Here is a 15,304-nt window from a genome sequence, read left to right as displayed (position 1 = left end):
TGGAGAGGGATGACTATAGCAGTGCGCCATTCGGTAGGGACAAAGCCTGAGATGAGGCTGTGATTGAACAGGGCACACAGGTAAGATGCCAGTTCCCTCTGTAGTTCATGTAGAACACAGCCAGGGATATTGTCAGGTCCCATGTAAGCTGTATTCCTGGCCTTGGACAGTGCTGTTTTAACCTGTGCAGCAGTAATACTGGGTGCCTGGCAAGGTACTGGTATTGCGATTGGTCCTTTGGGGGGGGGAGTGGGGTAAAGCTGGCACTGAATCTGTCGGCCAGTATACTGGCAATATCTGTTGGTTCGGTATAGGAGGTACCGTTGTGCAGGCAGCTCAGAGCAAATCTGGGTATTGCCGTGGATATTCTTTACTTAACTATAGAAGGCCTTGTGGTTGTCTTTCCTATCTGCTGCAATTCTGTTTTCATAGCTAGCTTTAGAGGATTTGATGATGGATCTCAACTTTTTGTTGAGGCTGATAAGGTTTTTCCAGTCTTGGGACTTCACCTTATTCTGCATCAGTTTCCTCCTTATTTTGCTGTAGAGTTTGCTTATGGCAGGGGAACACCAGATTGGCTTCCTTTTTTTGAGGAGGGCATCTTGGTTCTATTAGGTGTGGCGAGATCCATGCATTTGTGTACATGTTCGTACAGTGCATCGGTGCACGATTCGGCGGTCATGCAACTATTCTCTATTTGCATGGGTGCTGGCAAGTTAGCCGCCTCTGTTTTAGGAGCTCAAAGTTAGCTTTGGAGAAGTTTTTCATGGTGGGTACCCTTGCGGGGGGTGGGGGTGGGAGGGATGTGGATTTCCAAGGTGATTAGTTTGTTGTCAGATCTAACCAGGGAGGAGTTGACTACTGGTGTAGTGCAAGTCGCCCATGTTAGTAATAACCAGGTCAATGATGTTGCTATCTCTAGTGGGGGTAAGAATGAGTTGGTCCAGGGCACTGGAATTAATGAATTCCAGGAAATGGGCAAGTGTACTGGTACATGAGTAGTGTTCCCAGTTAATAGAGGGGTAGTTGAAGTCGCCCAGCATGAGAGTGTTAGGATGGACCCTAACATTTTCCAGGGTGCTTAGAAACATGGGAGTATGAGTCATGGGACATGGTTAGGGACCTATAGCAGACTATGACCTGAAATCATTGTCTTACCCAATGTTAGCTGCACCTGAAGTATCTCTGATGTGTTATATTGGGCTACCAGTCTGGAGGTGTGCGCATCCTTTATGAATAAGGAAACATCACCAGCTTTGGTCCAAGTTCTGGGGCCAAAAGGTGTGGAATGAGTTATAGCCTGGTAGCGCAGGAGTGCTTTCTGCTACCTTGAACCAGGTCTCTGTTACAGCACAAATGTTGATGTTCTCCATTTTAAGGAGTGCTTCGAGCGCGTGCATTTTGAGATTTAGATTTTTAGCGTTGAGCAGCATAACCCTCAGACTGCATTTGTTTGTAGCTATTAAGGAGATAAATTGGTCTTTGGAATACTGCCAAAAAAGGCACTATAGGGATGGCAAGAGCCTTGGTCAGTATCTGGAAGCCCAGGGGTGACAGATGCAGGCCACCTCTGGCAAAGCATAGAAGTCTGTCAATCATGTCATCCCAGGATGACAGATACTGGGTCCCCTTAGAATGACACCAGAAACATATCTGTCATTTTCTGCTTGTACTATGGTATCATTCTGGGTGATGATAGGATGCTGGTCAGGGCTAGGGTCATACCCGTCTGGGCTACATAATCCGAGAGCTCCTCCATGTCTCTTTTCATGTAGTCCGGTGAGGTACGTCTCAGATCATTCACACCCACAAGTACAATGACAGAGTCATATTTGTACCTGTTGTTGAGAGATCTGGGTGTGCGTGTTATGTGGCGGATCCTGGTACCTGACAGACAGCTGACTGTTACTTTCTCCTTATCCAACCTAGTGAGTGGGTCATCAGTGTGCCTCACTATCGAGCCACCTATGACTAGTGTGTTGGGCATGCTGTTTTGCCTTAGGAGCTTTGGTTGAGTGGCACAATGTTTAGGAGAGTTATGTGTCTCGTGGTTAGTGTTGTGTTGTGGTGGTTGAGTGCGTTTCTGCCTTGGAGGTCTCTGCTGTTTGGGTAGATTTCTACTGACAGCCTCCACAAAGGTGAGTGTGTGGTTTGTGTTTTTATGTGAAGACAGCGCTGGTGTGTGTTCTGGAGGGCTATGTGTTCCATGTGGTGTGGTGCAAGTGTTGACCTTCTTCTCTTGACCAGCTATTCTGGTCTTGGCTGGAGAGTGCATTGTTGGTGTACATGAGGCAGTTGCTACATTGCCTTAGGATGCCCAAGTTCACCAGATTAATAGGAGAAAGCACAGGGAACTGACCTTTAGACATACCTGGAGGGGTGGGCATTAATAATAAGTACTGGAGCTGTTTCCTTGTAAAACGTTTAGTGCTGGTAGCACTTTTGTGTGCTACAATAATTCCTATAAGAAGTCTGGTAAAGTGCTAGACTAATAAGCTAATAAATGTGTAGGAGAGGAGAGAACTAGCAGATCTAAGAAAAAACTTGAAGAGCAGACTTTGGCACCATTCAGAAGCTTACAAACAGTCCTGGATACAGCAAATCTGTATCTGGACTAGACGAGTTACAGGAAAGGTGGGAAACAAGCGCAAACGCAGGCTTTTAAACCGAAAAGTTGAAAGATATGGAAAAAAACGGCCAGTAAACTACAATTTCTGGGCCAGAAATCACTCCTCTTGTGGTAGAAAGGCTACCTAGTGATTACCACTCCCACTTGATAAGCTAGAAGGCTTCCCTCCAACACAGAAAGGTTTGGAGTAAAATGAAATAAAACAACCATCTATTGTTCCACAAAGGGAATAAATAAATGTACTTATTCACTTTGTGGAACAGTAGCCGGTTGTTTTACCTCATGCAATGTGCAGGATATAAGGGACTGTCCGATTGGGTCCGTAGCTCTGCCCTAATGTGGAGGATATGAGCACCCGCATCCTAAAGTGGGCACGTACCACCTTTTCCCTGCACATATGTAATCAGTCACATGTGCCAATGAAGGCTACTATGTCTAGCTTGACACCACCAAGCTCTCATTCTCAGTCTAGCATTTTTCTGTGACATGCAAGTCTCTGCTTGTATGCTGGTCATTTTGCAAGATGAAACTACCCCTCCCCCAGGATCAGTGATGTGGCATTAGCCATTTACTCCAGTCCACTCCCTGATCCTGGTCTTCTAGAGCCCTTCTTATTACTCAGACTCAGTCATCTCGGTTAAACTCTGTCATAAAGCCAAGCTGAGGTTATCGCATCTTTAATCAAATACATTATCCAAATAAACTAAGCTTACAGACAACTGTGCATTTATTTTAGCCAATCCCCAGTACGTCCCCTATGGATAAATCTACACCCAACAGATTTTACAGTAGCTGTTTGATCATGGCTGAATGCGATCACAACTTCTCGTAAGTAAACCTGCACAGATTAAAAACAAAATTTTTGTAAAAGGCAAGCCCCGCCCCCTGTACTCCCATTCGGAGGTTTCCCTCTCTCACCCTCCTTACTTACCAACACTAACGTCACAGTCGCACAACACTGCAGAAGGGATAACATTCCTACAACAGTGAACTGCAGTACTGCGCACCCAGTAATACTACGCTACATGGAAACAAAAACTTCATGCAAATACAAGACAATACATAGTACAATCACAGAAACTGCATCAGAAAGTTTGAAACTGGCCAAAATGTCCTTGATGACCGGTAGGCAAGTCAATTGGGACTCCTGATCTTTCTCACTCAGGGTAGAAACACCTTGAATGTGAAGACAAAAACACCCTTCCCTGTTTATGGAAATGCACTGCAGAATATTATAAAATCCTGTTGCTGCACCCCCCCCCCCCCCAGTTATAAACCATTGCTCCAGTTCTTGTGTTTTTGGGACAAATGCATCAGCCAGAGGTAAGGTGAGAAGCTCAAACTATATGTGATTTGTTATCAAGTATTACTTACTATTTTACTTCTGGGGAAAGTTAAATAATAATAAATAATCCCTTTTAAGAGGAGGCCTAGGGAAAAAAAGAGCCAAAGCAGTGAGAGTGATGCCCATATAACAGCAACGTAATAGAAATAAGAGGGTACATATAAGTTAAAATATTGGTAAAGAATTCGCCAAAAAGTAAAGTAAATTCTTTGATCAAAGTTGGTAGGACTATAACACATCATGTCGGAAAGAAATAGTCGAGAAAGAAAAATAATTGAACAGGTAACACTAGGTGAAGCGGTAAGGAGGAAAGTAAGCAGACTGAGTGGCTACCAGCGGTGGGGACGAATTGGGGTACATTTATCATACAGTGTTAGTAAAGAGAACGAGAGTATAGTGATACAATGGGAAGATGAGCTGCGAAAATTAAGGAGAGTAACGTGTTGGGGTACATTTATCATACAGTGTTAGTAAAGAGAGAGAGAGAGTATAGTGATACTATGGGAAGATGAGCTGCGAAAATTGAGAGTAACATGTTGGAGTACATTTATCATACAGTGTTAGTAAAGAGAGAGTACAGTGATACAATGGGAAAATGAGCTGCGAAAATTAAGGAGAGTAACGTGTTGGGGTACATTTATCATACAGTGTTAGTAAAGAGAGAGAGAGAGTATAGTGATACTATGGGAAGATGAGCTGCGAAAATTGAGAGTAACATGTTGGAGTACATTTATCATACAGTGTTAGTAAAGAGAGAGTACAGTGATACAATGGGAAGATGAGCTGCGAAAATTAAGGAGAGTAAAGTGGAGGGAGTGGAACAAAGTGAGGGAGTATAATAAGACAGGTATTTAACCAGCTTGTTATATATTTAATGTTCAAATTGGTGTCATCGTTTTCCTTATGAATAGTTGCATCTAAACACTTAATACCTCCATCATGCGTTCAAAAGCTTATTTTAGCAGTCAGCATCACAGGGAAATGGGATACGGCCCTAACTGTGGCAGAGGTGATCCGGGTTTGGGTAGCAGTTTGGGAGTCTGAGGTACTACTAAAAGGGAGGGATGTACATGCCAATCCAGAGGGTAGGGGTGTCTAGGTGTTGCCTGTAGGGAGGCATGGTTGACAGAGATGAGTAACCCTTGGATATAATGAATATGTTGTGTCTTTTGGCTTTTCCCGGTTAGGGGTCGCCACAGCGGAACTCCAGTCCGCTAATGATTAGTAGTTGATTTTTACGTGCTGAGTTACCAGCCCTGACGCACAACCTTCAACGAAGGTACGCCCATTCACGCATGTCTCCACGCAGAAGACGCTCTAGCTGAGAATCCAACCGGACAGCGTCTGACTGTGAATGGATAAATATGAGGAAAGAATGAGGGAAGGTCATTACAACCCTCCCCCATGGCAGTGAGGATGATGTGTGGTCCCAAGGCACCCTAATGATCCTTGCTAGCCCAATCCTTGTGGAGCAAATCTGGGGGAGATTAGGAGGGGTAGGTGAGAGCAGATATAAGATGTAGACACAGTAATGAGCTGATGGTTGGCTGTATTTGGGGGCAGGGGTCATGAATTTTAGTCAGTTACTGGTTTGCTTAAGCAACTCTGAAATTCATTCATTGAGTAGTCCCTCTTCTACAAAACACAAATGTCATTTAAAAAAGTGAATGTTTCCATCACTAATACATTTATCATAAATTTGCCCTTATGATGTTTGCATAATTGGAACCATCACCACTCCAATACTTTTATTTTGTTGGTAAATATTATCATGCCACACACATTTGTTTTTCAAAATGGTGTCTAAAGACACGCAAATACACAGATAACCACATGTAAGAAAATAAACCACCAGCACCTTAGCACTCTCATTCAGCTGTTCTAGAAACCAGATTTTAAATAAAATGCGAGCAAATATTAGCGACATAAGTTTTCAGCAGAGTCCAGAAGTTGTTAAAACTGGGGGTTCCATCATTACTTGGTCTTGCAAACAAATTCATTATCTGTTTCAAAGCGTTACAGGTTAGATGAATTCTTAGAATCACAGTACTGCAGAGCCCTTCTTTTAAAAGTCATCAGAGTAAGCTTGGCCCGAAGGAAGGGTGCCTAGCTTATATTAATCTCCTAAATTGTAACAGGTATGTTTAATTGTACTACTTAAAATTGTGACTTTGTGCTCAGAAATAAAGTTGCTTTTAAGGTGTATCCCCAGAGAAGGGGAAAAAGATAAAGACATATAAACTGCACCCACATATCCAACCCCCCCACACACACACACACACACACACACACACACACACACACACACACACACACACACACACTGAATCAAAGTTCACCTTTACAGGTAAAACTCACAGCAAGAGGATATGGGATATAGGAAAATACATGACATTGTTATTGGTACTGCAGTCATGCTGAAATCTGCTTGCAATACCACAAAATGAAGTAAAAGATCAATGCAAACAAATACATAAATCCATAAATAAAAATAAAAACAGATGAGCCTGAAGCTGCTGTTCATCCAAAAAAAATCTTTCAGAGATCATGGTAATAAAAACACAATGTCTGCTATAAGTTTTTTTTTTTTACTGTCTAAATAAATATTACAATGTTTTAATGTTTTATAAACCATAATAAGGGTAATGCTAAAAGTAGTTAAATCATATGTTAAAATGAATTACGAAGAAATGAACAAACAACCGTTTTTCTTAAAAGTGTCATGGCAGCTTCATTTTATGAAAACTGTTATGAAAGCACACACGACTTACTAAAACACGTACTTGTTTGTACCTTCTGAACTGGGGAAGCAATTGTTAATATCTTTGGGAAATGGCACTGCAGCTGTTGGAGAGTGACTGACACTGCAAACAAGACTAGCTGTTCACTGACATATGCTGAAATACCTGCTGCCCAAGTTATCGCAAAGGCGTATTTCAAAATCTGTCAGCAACTACTCATAGGATGATAGCACATTGTAAACACCTAGTATTACAATGAACAGATAAGGGAACATGCAGAGATTTCCAAGGGGCCAGTCTTCAACATGTCAATTATCTAATAAAAATGCAGTCAAGAAGCTATAAATATAGAATCAGGAGGGTAAACATTAGAAGTGCTTTAATAAAACAGTTTTAGCATACAGTAGTATTACCTTACATTTTGTGAGTTATAGTACATACTAAGCTAAAATTATTAAATGCTGTAGGCTGTCGCAAACCATGCCAAAGGAAAACATTAACAGAAATGTTTTTCTCTCGAACCTGCTAATTATGTAACTATTCATAACATATTTACTGTACCACAAAATCAGTAGTTAAGAATAAGAGACAATCAACAATATTTACTGAGTTTAAAGAAAGTTCTGTTTTCACTGCACAAGGGTGTAGCTAGACATACTCACTGCATTCAAAGGAGTACATTTTTCTGAGCAGCTCTTGGAAACTTCAATATTCAAAAAGTACAGAATGTTTAGAATTGTGTAAATGAATATTTATAGTACAGAAGCATACAAAGAATGCTTATGTGAAAGGAATATGCCTCTAAAAAAGCTTTTTATGGAAATAAATGGTAACACTTAAATAGAACATGTCCTCTTCCTGCATGTCTGGGGGCAGCATTTTGAAAGCAGAGTATATTTGTAAAATGGCAGTTGAGTGGTGGGGGGTAACAATATTAGGTTTGAGTACAAAATGTAAATTTCTGTCTATACCCTTAGCAGTACTGGAGATTATTTCATTGCCACAGATGTAAAACACTTTGTCCACATATGATACAGAAAGTGCAACAGACATTTCTGTAAAACAGAAGTTTGCCCTTTCAATTACATTATATAACATGGACAAGACTGTGAGCTTTTATGAATTTCCATTACACTTTAACAATGAAAGTGCGACTAAGTAAAATTATACTGTGACAGTTTACATAAACTCAGGTACTCTTCAGCAAGGTTTTCATGCCTGCCTTAATAGTAAAAGTAGAGGCATGTATTTCATTTGAAATGCAAAAAAAAAAAAAAAAAAACAGAAAACTAAAAAGCTTTCAGCAGGGATCCGGTAAGGCTGAGATATCTGTCTTCTAAGACTCCCAACCACTAATCTAAATCACTGGCAAAATCATAACATAATCCTTCGACCACAGAAAAGATGAGTATCCAGAAACAACGCCCCAGTTAGCCGACTTCTTGCTGTCAGCCCTGATGTAGTCTTGTAAAAGACTTTGTTACACTTTTCTTCTTTTTTTTACTTTACATAAAAAATCTCTTTTAGCTTCACTGCTTGACTATCAAATTCTACTCCCAGGGGTCATGTACGAAATCTTCCAAAGCGGCTTTCAAACTGCAAACACTGAGCTGTTGTCCCTGCAGTGACAAGCCAAGGGAAAACACTTTATTCTAATGGGGTGACAAGAGGCATTTCCCAGTACTAATATCAGCCTAGTCTTCGACAAAATAAATTAAAAAACAATAAGTAAAACTTATCTGCATTTGCTAATCAGCTCAATGTGCTCAGACAGTGAACCTTCTCATTGAAAGCCCAGGGGTAAGCTCCAGAACAGATTACGCTATGAGGTATGTAAACAAATACAACACAGCAGTGGATTTTTGTAACTGACTGCATACAAAAACATCTCCAGCATAGTACACATGATAATTACATGTTCACATTCACATTCTTACATGTACAGATTACATATTCATATTCATCATCAAAAATGAATCATAATGACTTCACCGAGTTTGATTTTTAAAGGACAGCATGTATGTATACGACATTAAAGTTCATCTGAGCAACACTGATGTTATTAGTAGTTATGTAATTGAGTAAAGACAGAAGTGTTTGATCAATGAAGGCATAAAGAAAGGAAAATAGAAGGTATGAGTGCCCTGTAGCGTGAAATTGATTGTGTGTATGTCATCTAATAAGGGTTGAAAAAGACAGATTGTAAAAGAGAGTACTGGATGGTGAAGTCAGCCAGGACAATTGCAGATGGTATCTAACTTAAACAGGCAACATTCACCCTGTCAGTTACAGATGCAGATAAAGCCTCTGTAAATAAATATAAGTGGCATCATTTTAACTATTTTAATATGTAGAGACATTAACTACTTCTCAGGTGGGAAGTAGCTAGGCCACAGCTTCCAGGTTTAGCTGATGCAGATTTAAAATACTTATTCACCCGTTTAAAAGACATATACGTGCGTGTATGTACATGTATATGCATGTACATATACACACACACATGCACAGACACACCCACCCACATTGTATAGAGTTGTTCTAACAGTGTGAGATATCCATTTTGCACACGTGCACACACACACACACCTGTATCCATATGTACAATACACACACACACACACACACGCACACACACAACCTGTATCCATATGTACAATACACACACACACACACACACACACACACACACACACACACAACCTGTATCCATATGTACAATACACACACACACACACACACACACACACACACAAAACCTGTATCCATATGTACAATACACACACACACACACACACACACACACACACACACATACATACACAACTGGTATCCATATGTACAATACACACACACGTACACTAATGTTAATTCTTGGTTAGTAAGAGAAAGTTTAAGAGGCCAAACTTCTTTAGGCCTAAAACAAACCCTTATCAAATGCATCTATGACACACACACACACACACACACACACACACACACACACACACACACACACACACTTGAAAATGCTAACGTAATAACACACTTGTTTGTGCTTTTAGGGCTTGAAATTGGGGTGACACCTCTTACAGTCATACATAAGTTAACTGTAGTTTACATGACAGCTACATGACAGCTAATTTCCAGTCTAGCCAAACAGCAAGTAAATATTAGCCACAAAAAAACTTCCAAAAGAAAATAATGTCTCACTCTATAACCATTCCATTTGCAATCTCTTATCAAGAATCTAACAGCTTTTCAGAGAAAACAGGACTGTGACAGGCACATATAGTACCCAAGAACAATATTCAATGCGGTAAATAAGAGTTAATTTTCTCCATAACACAGCAGGCAAATGAAGAATTTGTTTTTTCCAAACGTAAACTGGTCTACCTTTCATTATTTCTTTTCAATAAGTTTTTAATAACTAAAATTATTGATATACGTCTTTCAGAACTGGACATTAAATGTTTCATCTGTACCCAGACATGCACAAACAAATGGAATTGATAAAAACAAAACAAAACAAGAAATGTAGTTATTTGCTTATTATATTACTTCATGTTTTTTCATCCCTAAAACGATAACACATCCCTAGTATCAGACCATCTTTTAAATTCTTCAGTAGTAACAATTATTTTCTTTTTTATTACTTTAACCTTTTGTATTTTAACTGGCTGGGTGGTAAGTCAAAAAGAGGAACCTTTACAGACACATTCTGTGCCGCATAAAATGAAGAAAACAAATTACTCATCTCCAAAATGAAACAGAACACGAAATATTACTGCAGTCATATGCTATTAAATTATAATATTCCTTCTCCACATACTATATGCTGATGAACTAGAAAATGAAATAGTAAGAAATACAGATATTCCTAAACCATATACACCACCTTACTGATGTACAGTACACTGAAATAATCCTTTTAAATTTTTCATCAAGGACCCTCAGAAAATCACAACTAGATCAGTAAAAAGCTTTCTCATATTATGTGTTCAAACTCTGTTTTGCCAATATTTTGAAAAAAATACTGGCTTAATCTGTATTACAAAGAAGCTTTTCCTGAAATGCTGTAACCTCTGGGAATGGGTCACTTTCTCATCCGATATGCTTAAATTTTAAGGATCCTTTCATCTGTCTTGTGCATCAAGTCAGAAAAATAAATGCTCTTCCAAGAAAGACGTTTTATCTTTGCTACCCTACTTCAGCACTACTTCTAAAGTGCAAAAATGAATCCAACAAATAAATAAAATGCTAAACCACTTAGTAACCTAGTTTGACATAGCAAGTAACAGGTAGGATCTCGGTCTCTGGGCTTCAGAATATGCATGACACATTTAAAAATGCCAGGAAGGGGTTAAACATGGGACAAGTCCAAAAATCCACATGGATCGAACTCCATACATTTGTACTCCTGAACTTGAAAGTGAGACTATGGAGAGTCATTTAAAACCGTGTAGGATATTAAGAAAATATAAAACACGTATCAGGAAGTAATCAAATACATGCAAGGCTGTCTTAAATCCTTGACGCATAATACCCTTCAATGAATATGAAAGGCAAAAACATAATATAAATGCAGGCTGACTTTCATATACATTATTACATCTATATTTGTTGATGGGGAATGACAGTCCTTAGACTTTTTTGATTGTGACTACAAGAGTTATTTTATGTCAGGTATTTTTCCTTGTCCACTACCTGCTTTCTGCTGCCCACTCTCTGTCCACCATTACTCCTATATTTAGTTATAAGTATCCCACTTCTGCAAACTCCTACCATGGCACTTTTTCAGCCCTTCTGGTAGTTGGGTCTGGAGAAACACATTTTCTGGCTACTAGAGTCAGCCTTAGTAAGCTCTAACAGCTGATTACTAAAAAGTTATTTTAAACTGGTTTAAGTAATTTTAAATACTGTTTTAATAATCCCGAAGTATGAAATGCAAATATAAAATATGTTGCATGCTGGGTTAAACATACCCCAGCATCTCTAAAAGTAGGGTTTGACCACTGCTCCAGGACTGCTGTTGGGGAGTTGCAAAATATCTATCTCTCATTTCCCAAGAATAATTTTGTCTTAGTTGTGTTAGGTATGTTTGGAAGAGCCACAATGTGCCCTCCATTCTGTACTACCTCACTTTTACTATAGGACAGAAATGGGAGAGGTTTTCGATGAATTTCTATAGTCAGTCCTAGGTGCTATTACAAGAATGGTTGGTTTTCTTCATCACCCGTCTTACAGCATCTTTGGCATCTGCAGTGCCTTCATGTATGGTTCAAAGGGAGATGCTGTACCTTTAACAAAACTTGAAAAATGCAGAGCTTGTTACATTGGTGTCTACTAAATCTGAATGCAGAAAAAGTCTAATATAAGTATTGTTGTACCCGATGTACCCATTTTACACCCTAAATCTTCCAGTTCCATGTTTGTACTCCAAATCTTTCAATTCTCCATAACGTGTTATGTAGTAAGATCAGCAAGAAACAAAAACAAATTAAATGTTCTGAGTAGCAGAACATGAAGAGACTCAATGGTCCCGATTCCAAAACACTTGCTCCCAGTGTAAATGATTACTCACACTGACAGCAGGCTGAGAACAGGTGTTTTGTAATCTAGTCCCCATAGTAAGCCTGTTTATAGGTAGGCATTACACCGATGTAAGTCACTTAGACTGACAGCAGGTGTTTCAGAATCTGGCCCAATATACAATAATTTTTAATGTGTTTTAATGATCTACAATCTAATTTCTTGGGGGAGCAGCATATGTTGTGAAATGTAGGGCAAGCAAATCCATTGCTATTTGACCTGGGAACACTGAGACACCTTGTCAACTGCTGATGAAATAGCACTTCACCGAGTTTGAAGGTCAAGAGTAAATCTGAGGCACTTAAAACAAGTGTCACCAAAATACAGACGATTTAATAAAGCAGTTCTTAGCGGTAGTTGTTGCCATGAGGTTTAGATGACAGTAAGATGGGGTCTGCAACATCTACGGAATGATGCACTGTTTAAAGATTATTGTATGTGTGCATATATATAAAATGTGTGTGCGTGTTTGTATGCACATATATATTATATTGGTCACGCACACATACAAACATATTTGTACACATGTTTTTCTTATACCTTTATATAACACAAATTTTAGTTGTGGGGCTGACAACTCACCACTGAAATTAGCAGTTTTTCAACACAAAAAAAAAACAAAGATAAATGACTGCTTTTCCTTGAACATGGTAAATATTTCATTTTAGTTAAAATAGTTATGGGCAGTAAAATAACTGAGCAAATTTACACTGAATTAATGTATACAGGTAAGGCAATACAATCTCAAAACTCATTACCAGGTAAATCCTGAAATGATGACATAATTCCTGACAACCTTCACCTCAACAGTGTGTTTTATTTGCTACTGTAAGCATGACAAACCATTTACATTTTTTTTTATAAATGTAGAATAAGTTGTGTTGGAAGTTCCAACATCACTAACTTACATCCAAGTCTTAGTCTCCACAACTGTACTAATAATACATTCATGTCAACACTGAGGCTATGACAAGATAACTGATAATATTTTTGACAAAACAAAGCTGAACATAACATAATGACGCTTCATCTGCTAACTTTGTTATCAATTTTATAACACAACTATGAAAATATTTACTTCAATTCAAACACGATTGTTATTTAACATACAATTCCAGCTAGTTTTTACAACTTTTGCCTTTTTATAAAATTAAATAAAATAACACCTCCAAATATGGGCAGATATCATCTGTCATGTCATTCTTTTAGGTTTCACGTTCCTTGTTTAACTCAGTTGAAACAAAAACTTGTTTTTGGCACTCCTCTCACCCTGACGCACCTGCTATCTTATGCGAGGGACAACAACAAAAGTGAGTGTTAATACTAAAATTGACGTGAGCAGCACATATGCACAAAGCACAATCAAAACGAAAAGCTTGATAGGAAAGATGAACAAGCAAGCAAAAGATCAAACACTAATAACCAGGTTTCAAAAGGCATTTGTTTCTACTGGCAGTCATGGAAAGGGATCGAAGGAATCGTTTGTATTAAACGTAAACAAACGTACCACTTGTGAGTCACTTCGCTGATGTGTCCTGTCAACCTCATGCACACCAGACAGTAACACTAAATGATTCATGCTTACAAGAAATAAAAGTAAAACCATTCACTCACTATTCAGCTACACAACACAGATACGTGCTTTGCACCGCTGTCATGTTCATTGTTCTGAACGAAAACGCACAACAGCTGAACAACACTGGTGACAATCCCAGTACAATTTATGCATTACCACAGAATCACTCCGTGGATCGTACCAGAACATATCTCTTTAAAAATTAATACTGGAAGCAATATTATCACTACATATCTCTTTAATGGAAGCAATATTATCAATGTGTCAGCTGCATTTTGCAAGTCCAGTTTCCTTGTTAGGCTATTGCATGATGCAGTCATAACAATAAAGGCTGCAAAGCACAACCCGGAGCTCACAGCAGCTTGCTGAAATAACAAAACCTGCTGCAGCAGTGTCAGCGGAAGGTTAGAAGCAGCAGCCTCTGCACAAAGGATGCACTAGGTGCTGCAGCAGCCCCAATGTTACTGCTTGCTGAACAGCCTTGAACACCCCCCCCCCCCTCACAAGTAGTAACACAAAGCAGCAATAATGCTGAGCAGTACAATCCAGGTATACCAATTGTACGTACTTACCAAACCTGCTGCGTTCCCCAGGCAGATTCTGCAGCGCCTCGTCTCTTTTATATCCCTCTGGCACGTCTCCACTTCCTCAGACCAACTGCCACCCAAAGAAAATCCCTCTCAATATGGCGAGCCCGAGCTGCGCTACGCAATGGAGTTCGGGAAAGCACTCAGTTACATATTCCTCGCTCGCTGTACGGCGGGCGGGGGACTCACGAGACAGTCGGGAGGGCTGAGAATTCCACAGCGCGAGACCGAAGAAGAAAGGCTGGTCGCGCGTAGAGTGGGCAGTGCGGTGTCCCCGTGACGCTGTGGGTTGTTGCTGCCCTGTTTAGTAAGCTGATCTACATTTGTCACGGTGCATGAAGCACAAAACTTGCAAGTGAACGCGTAGATCTGTAGCAGTATGAATGTGTAAAATACAACTTGTATTATACAAGGCTAACATTAAAAAGTGTGTAGCACAATAACAACGAGTCATGTTCATATTTGAAGGGACCCTGCACTGCTTTTAAGAGAGTAAACGGGTGCCAGCACGGGTGACAACGAACTGGTGTTCACTGCACGCTTCAGAAACTTCTTATGCAAAAAAAAAAAAAAAAAAATATATATATATATATATATATACACTCACATTGCAGCATTACAATTAATGTGTAAGTCACAATCCACCTCATTAGTGTTAAAGCACAAAATGTGTAACTATGTCCAAGATTGGGCAATCAGCTTCTGTATTGGAGCAAGCAGGTTGCTAGCTCAGCTTACTTCACTCCCATCCCCCAATATATTGTCACATTTAAACTGGTTGCAGTCAAGATGTGACTGCAGTCAGAACATCAATAGTATTTTAACAAGAGGGAGGAGCATAGGGTGACATACAAGAGT

The 15,304-nt window shown here is 39.5% G+C and overlaps 1 protein-coding gene across 2 annotated transcripts in view; it reads right to left on the bottom strand.

Moving 5' to 3' along the window:
* Window positions 1-14,764, bottom strand: part of RNF2 (ring finger protein 2) — a 722,585-nt gene extending 707,821 nt beyond the window's left edge. For both annotated transcript variants that reach the window (XM_044085309.1, XM_044085308.1), the window contains exon 1: window positions 14,432-14,764. The gene's annotated coding sequence lies outside the window, so the exon portion shown is untranslated. The remainder of the gene's footprint in view (window positions 1-14,431) is intronic.
* Window positions 14,765-15,304: the final 540 nt, after the last annotated feature.

This window comes from Protopterus annectens, chromosome 10.part0, assembly GCF_019279795.1.
Source record: "Protopterus annectens isolate FY-2018-M chromosome 10.part0, PAN1.0, whole genome shotgun sequence".
Taxonomy (NCBI): domain Eukaryota; kingdom Metazoa; phylum Chordata; order Ceratodontiformes; family Protopteridae; genus Protopterus; species Protopterus annectens.
Note: the sequence above shows the minus strand (reverse complement) of the source record. Positions and strands in the feature narration are given on the sequence as shown.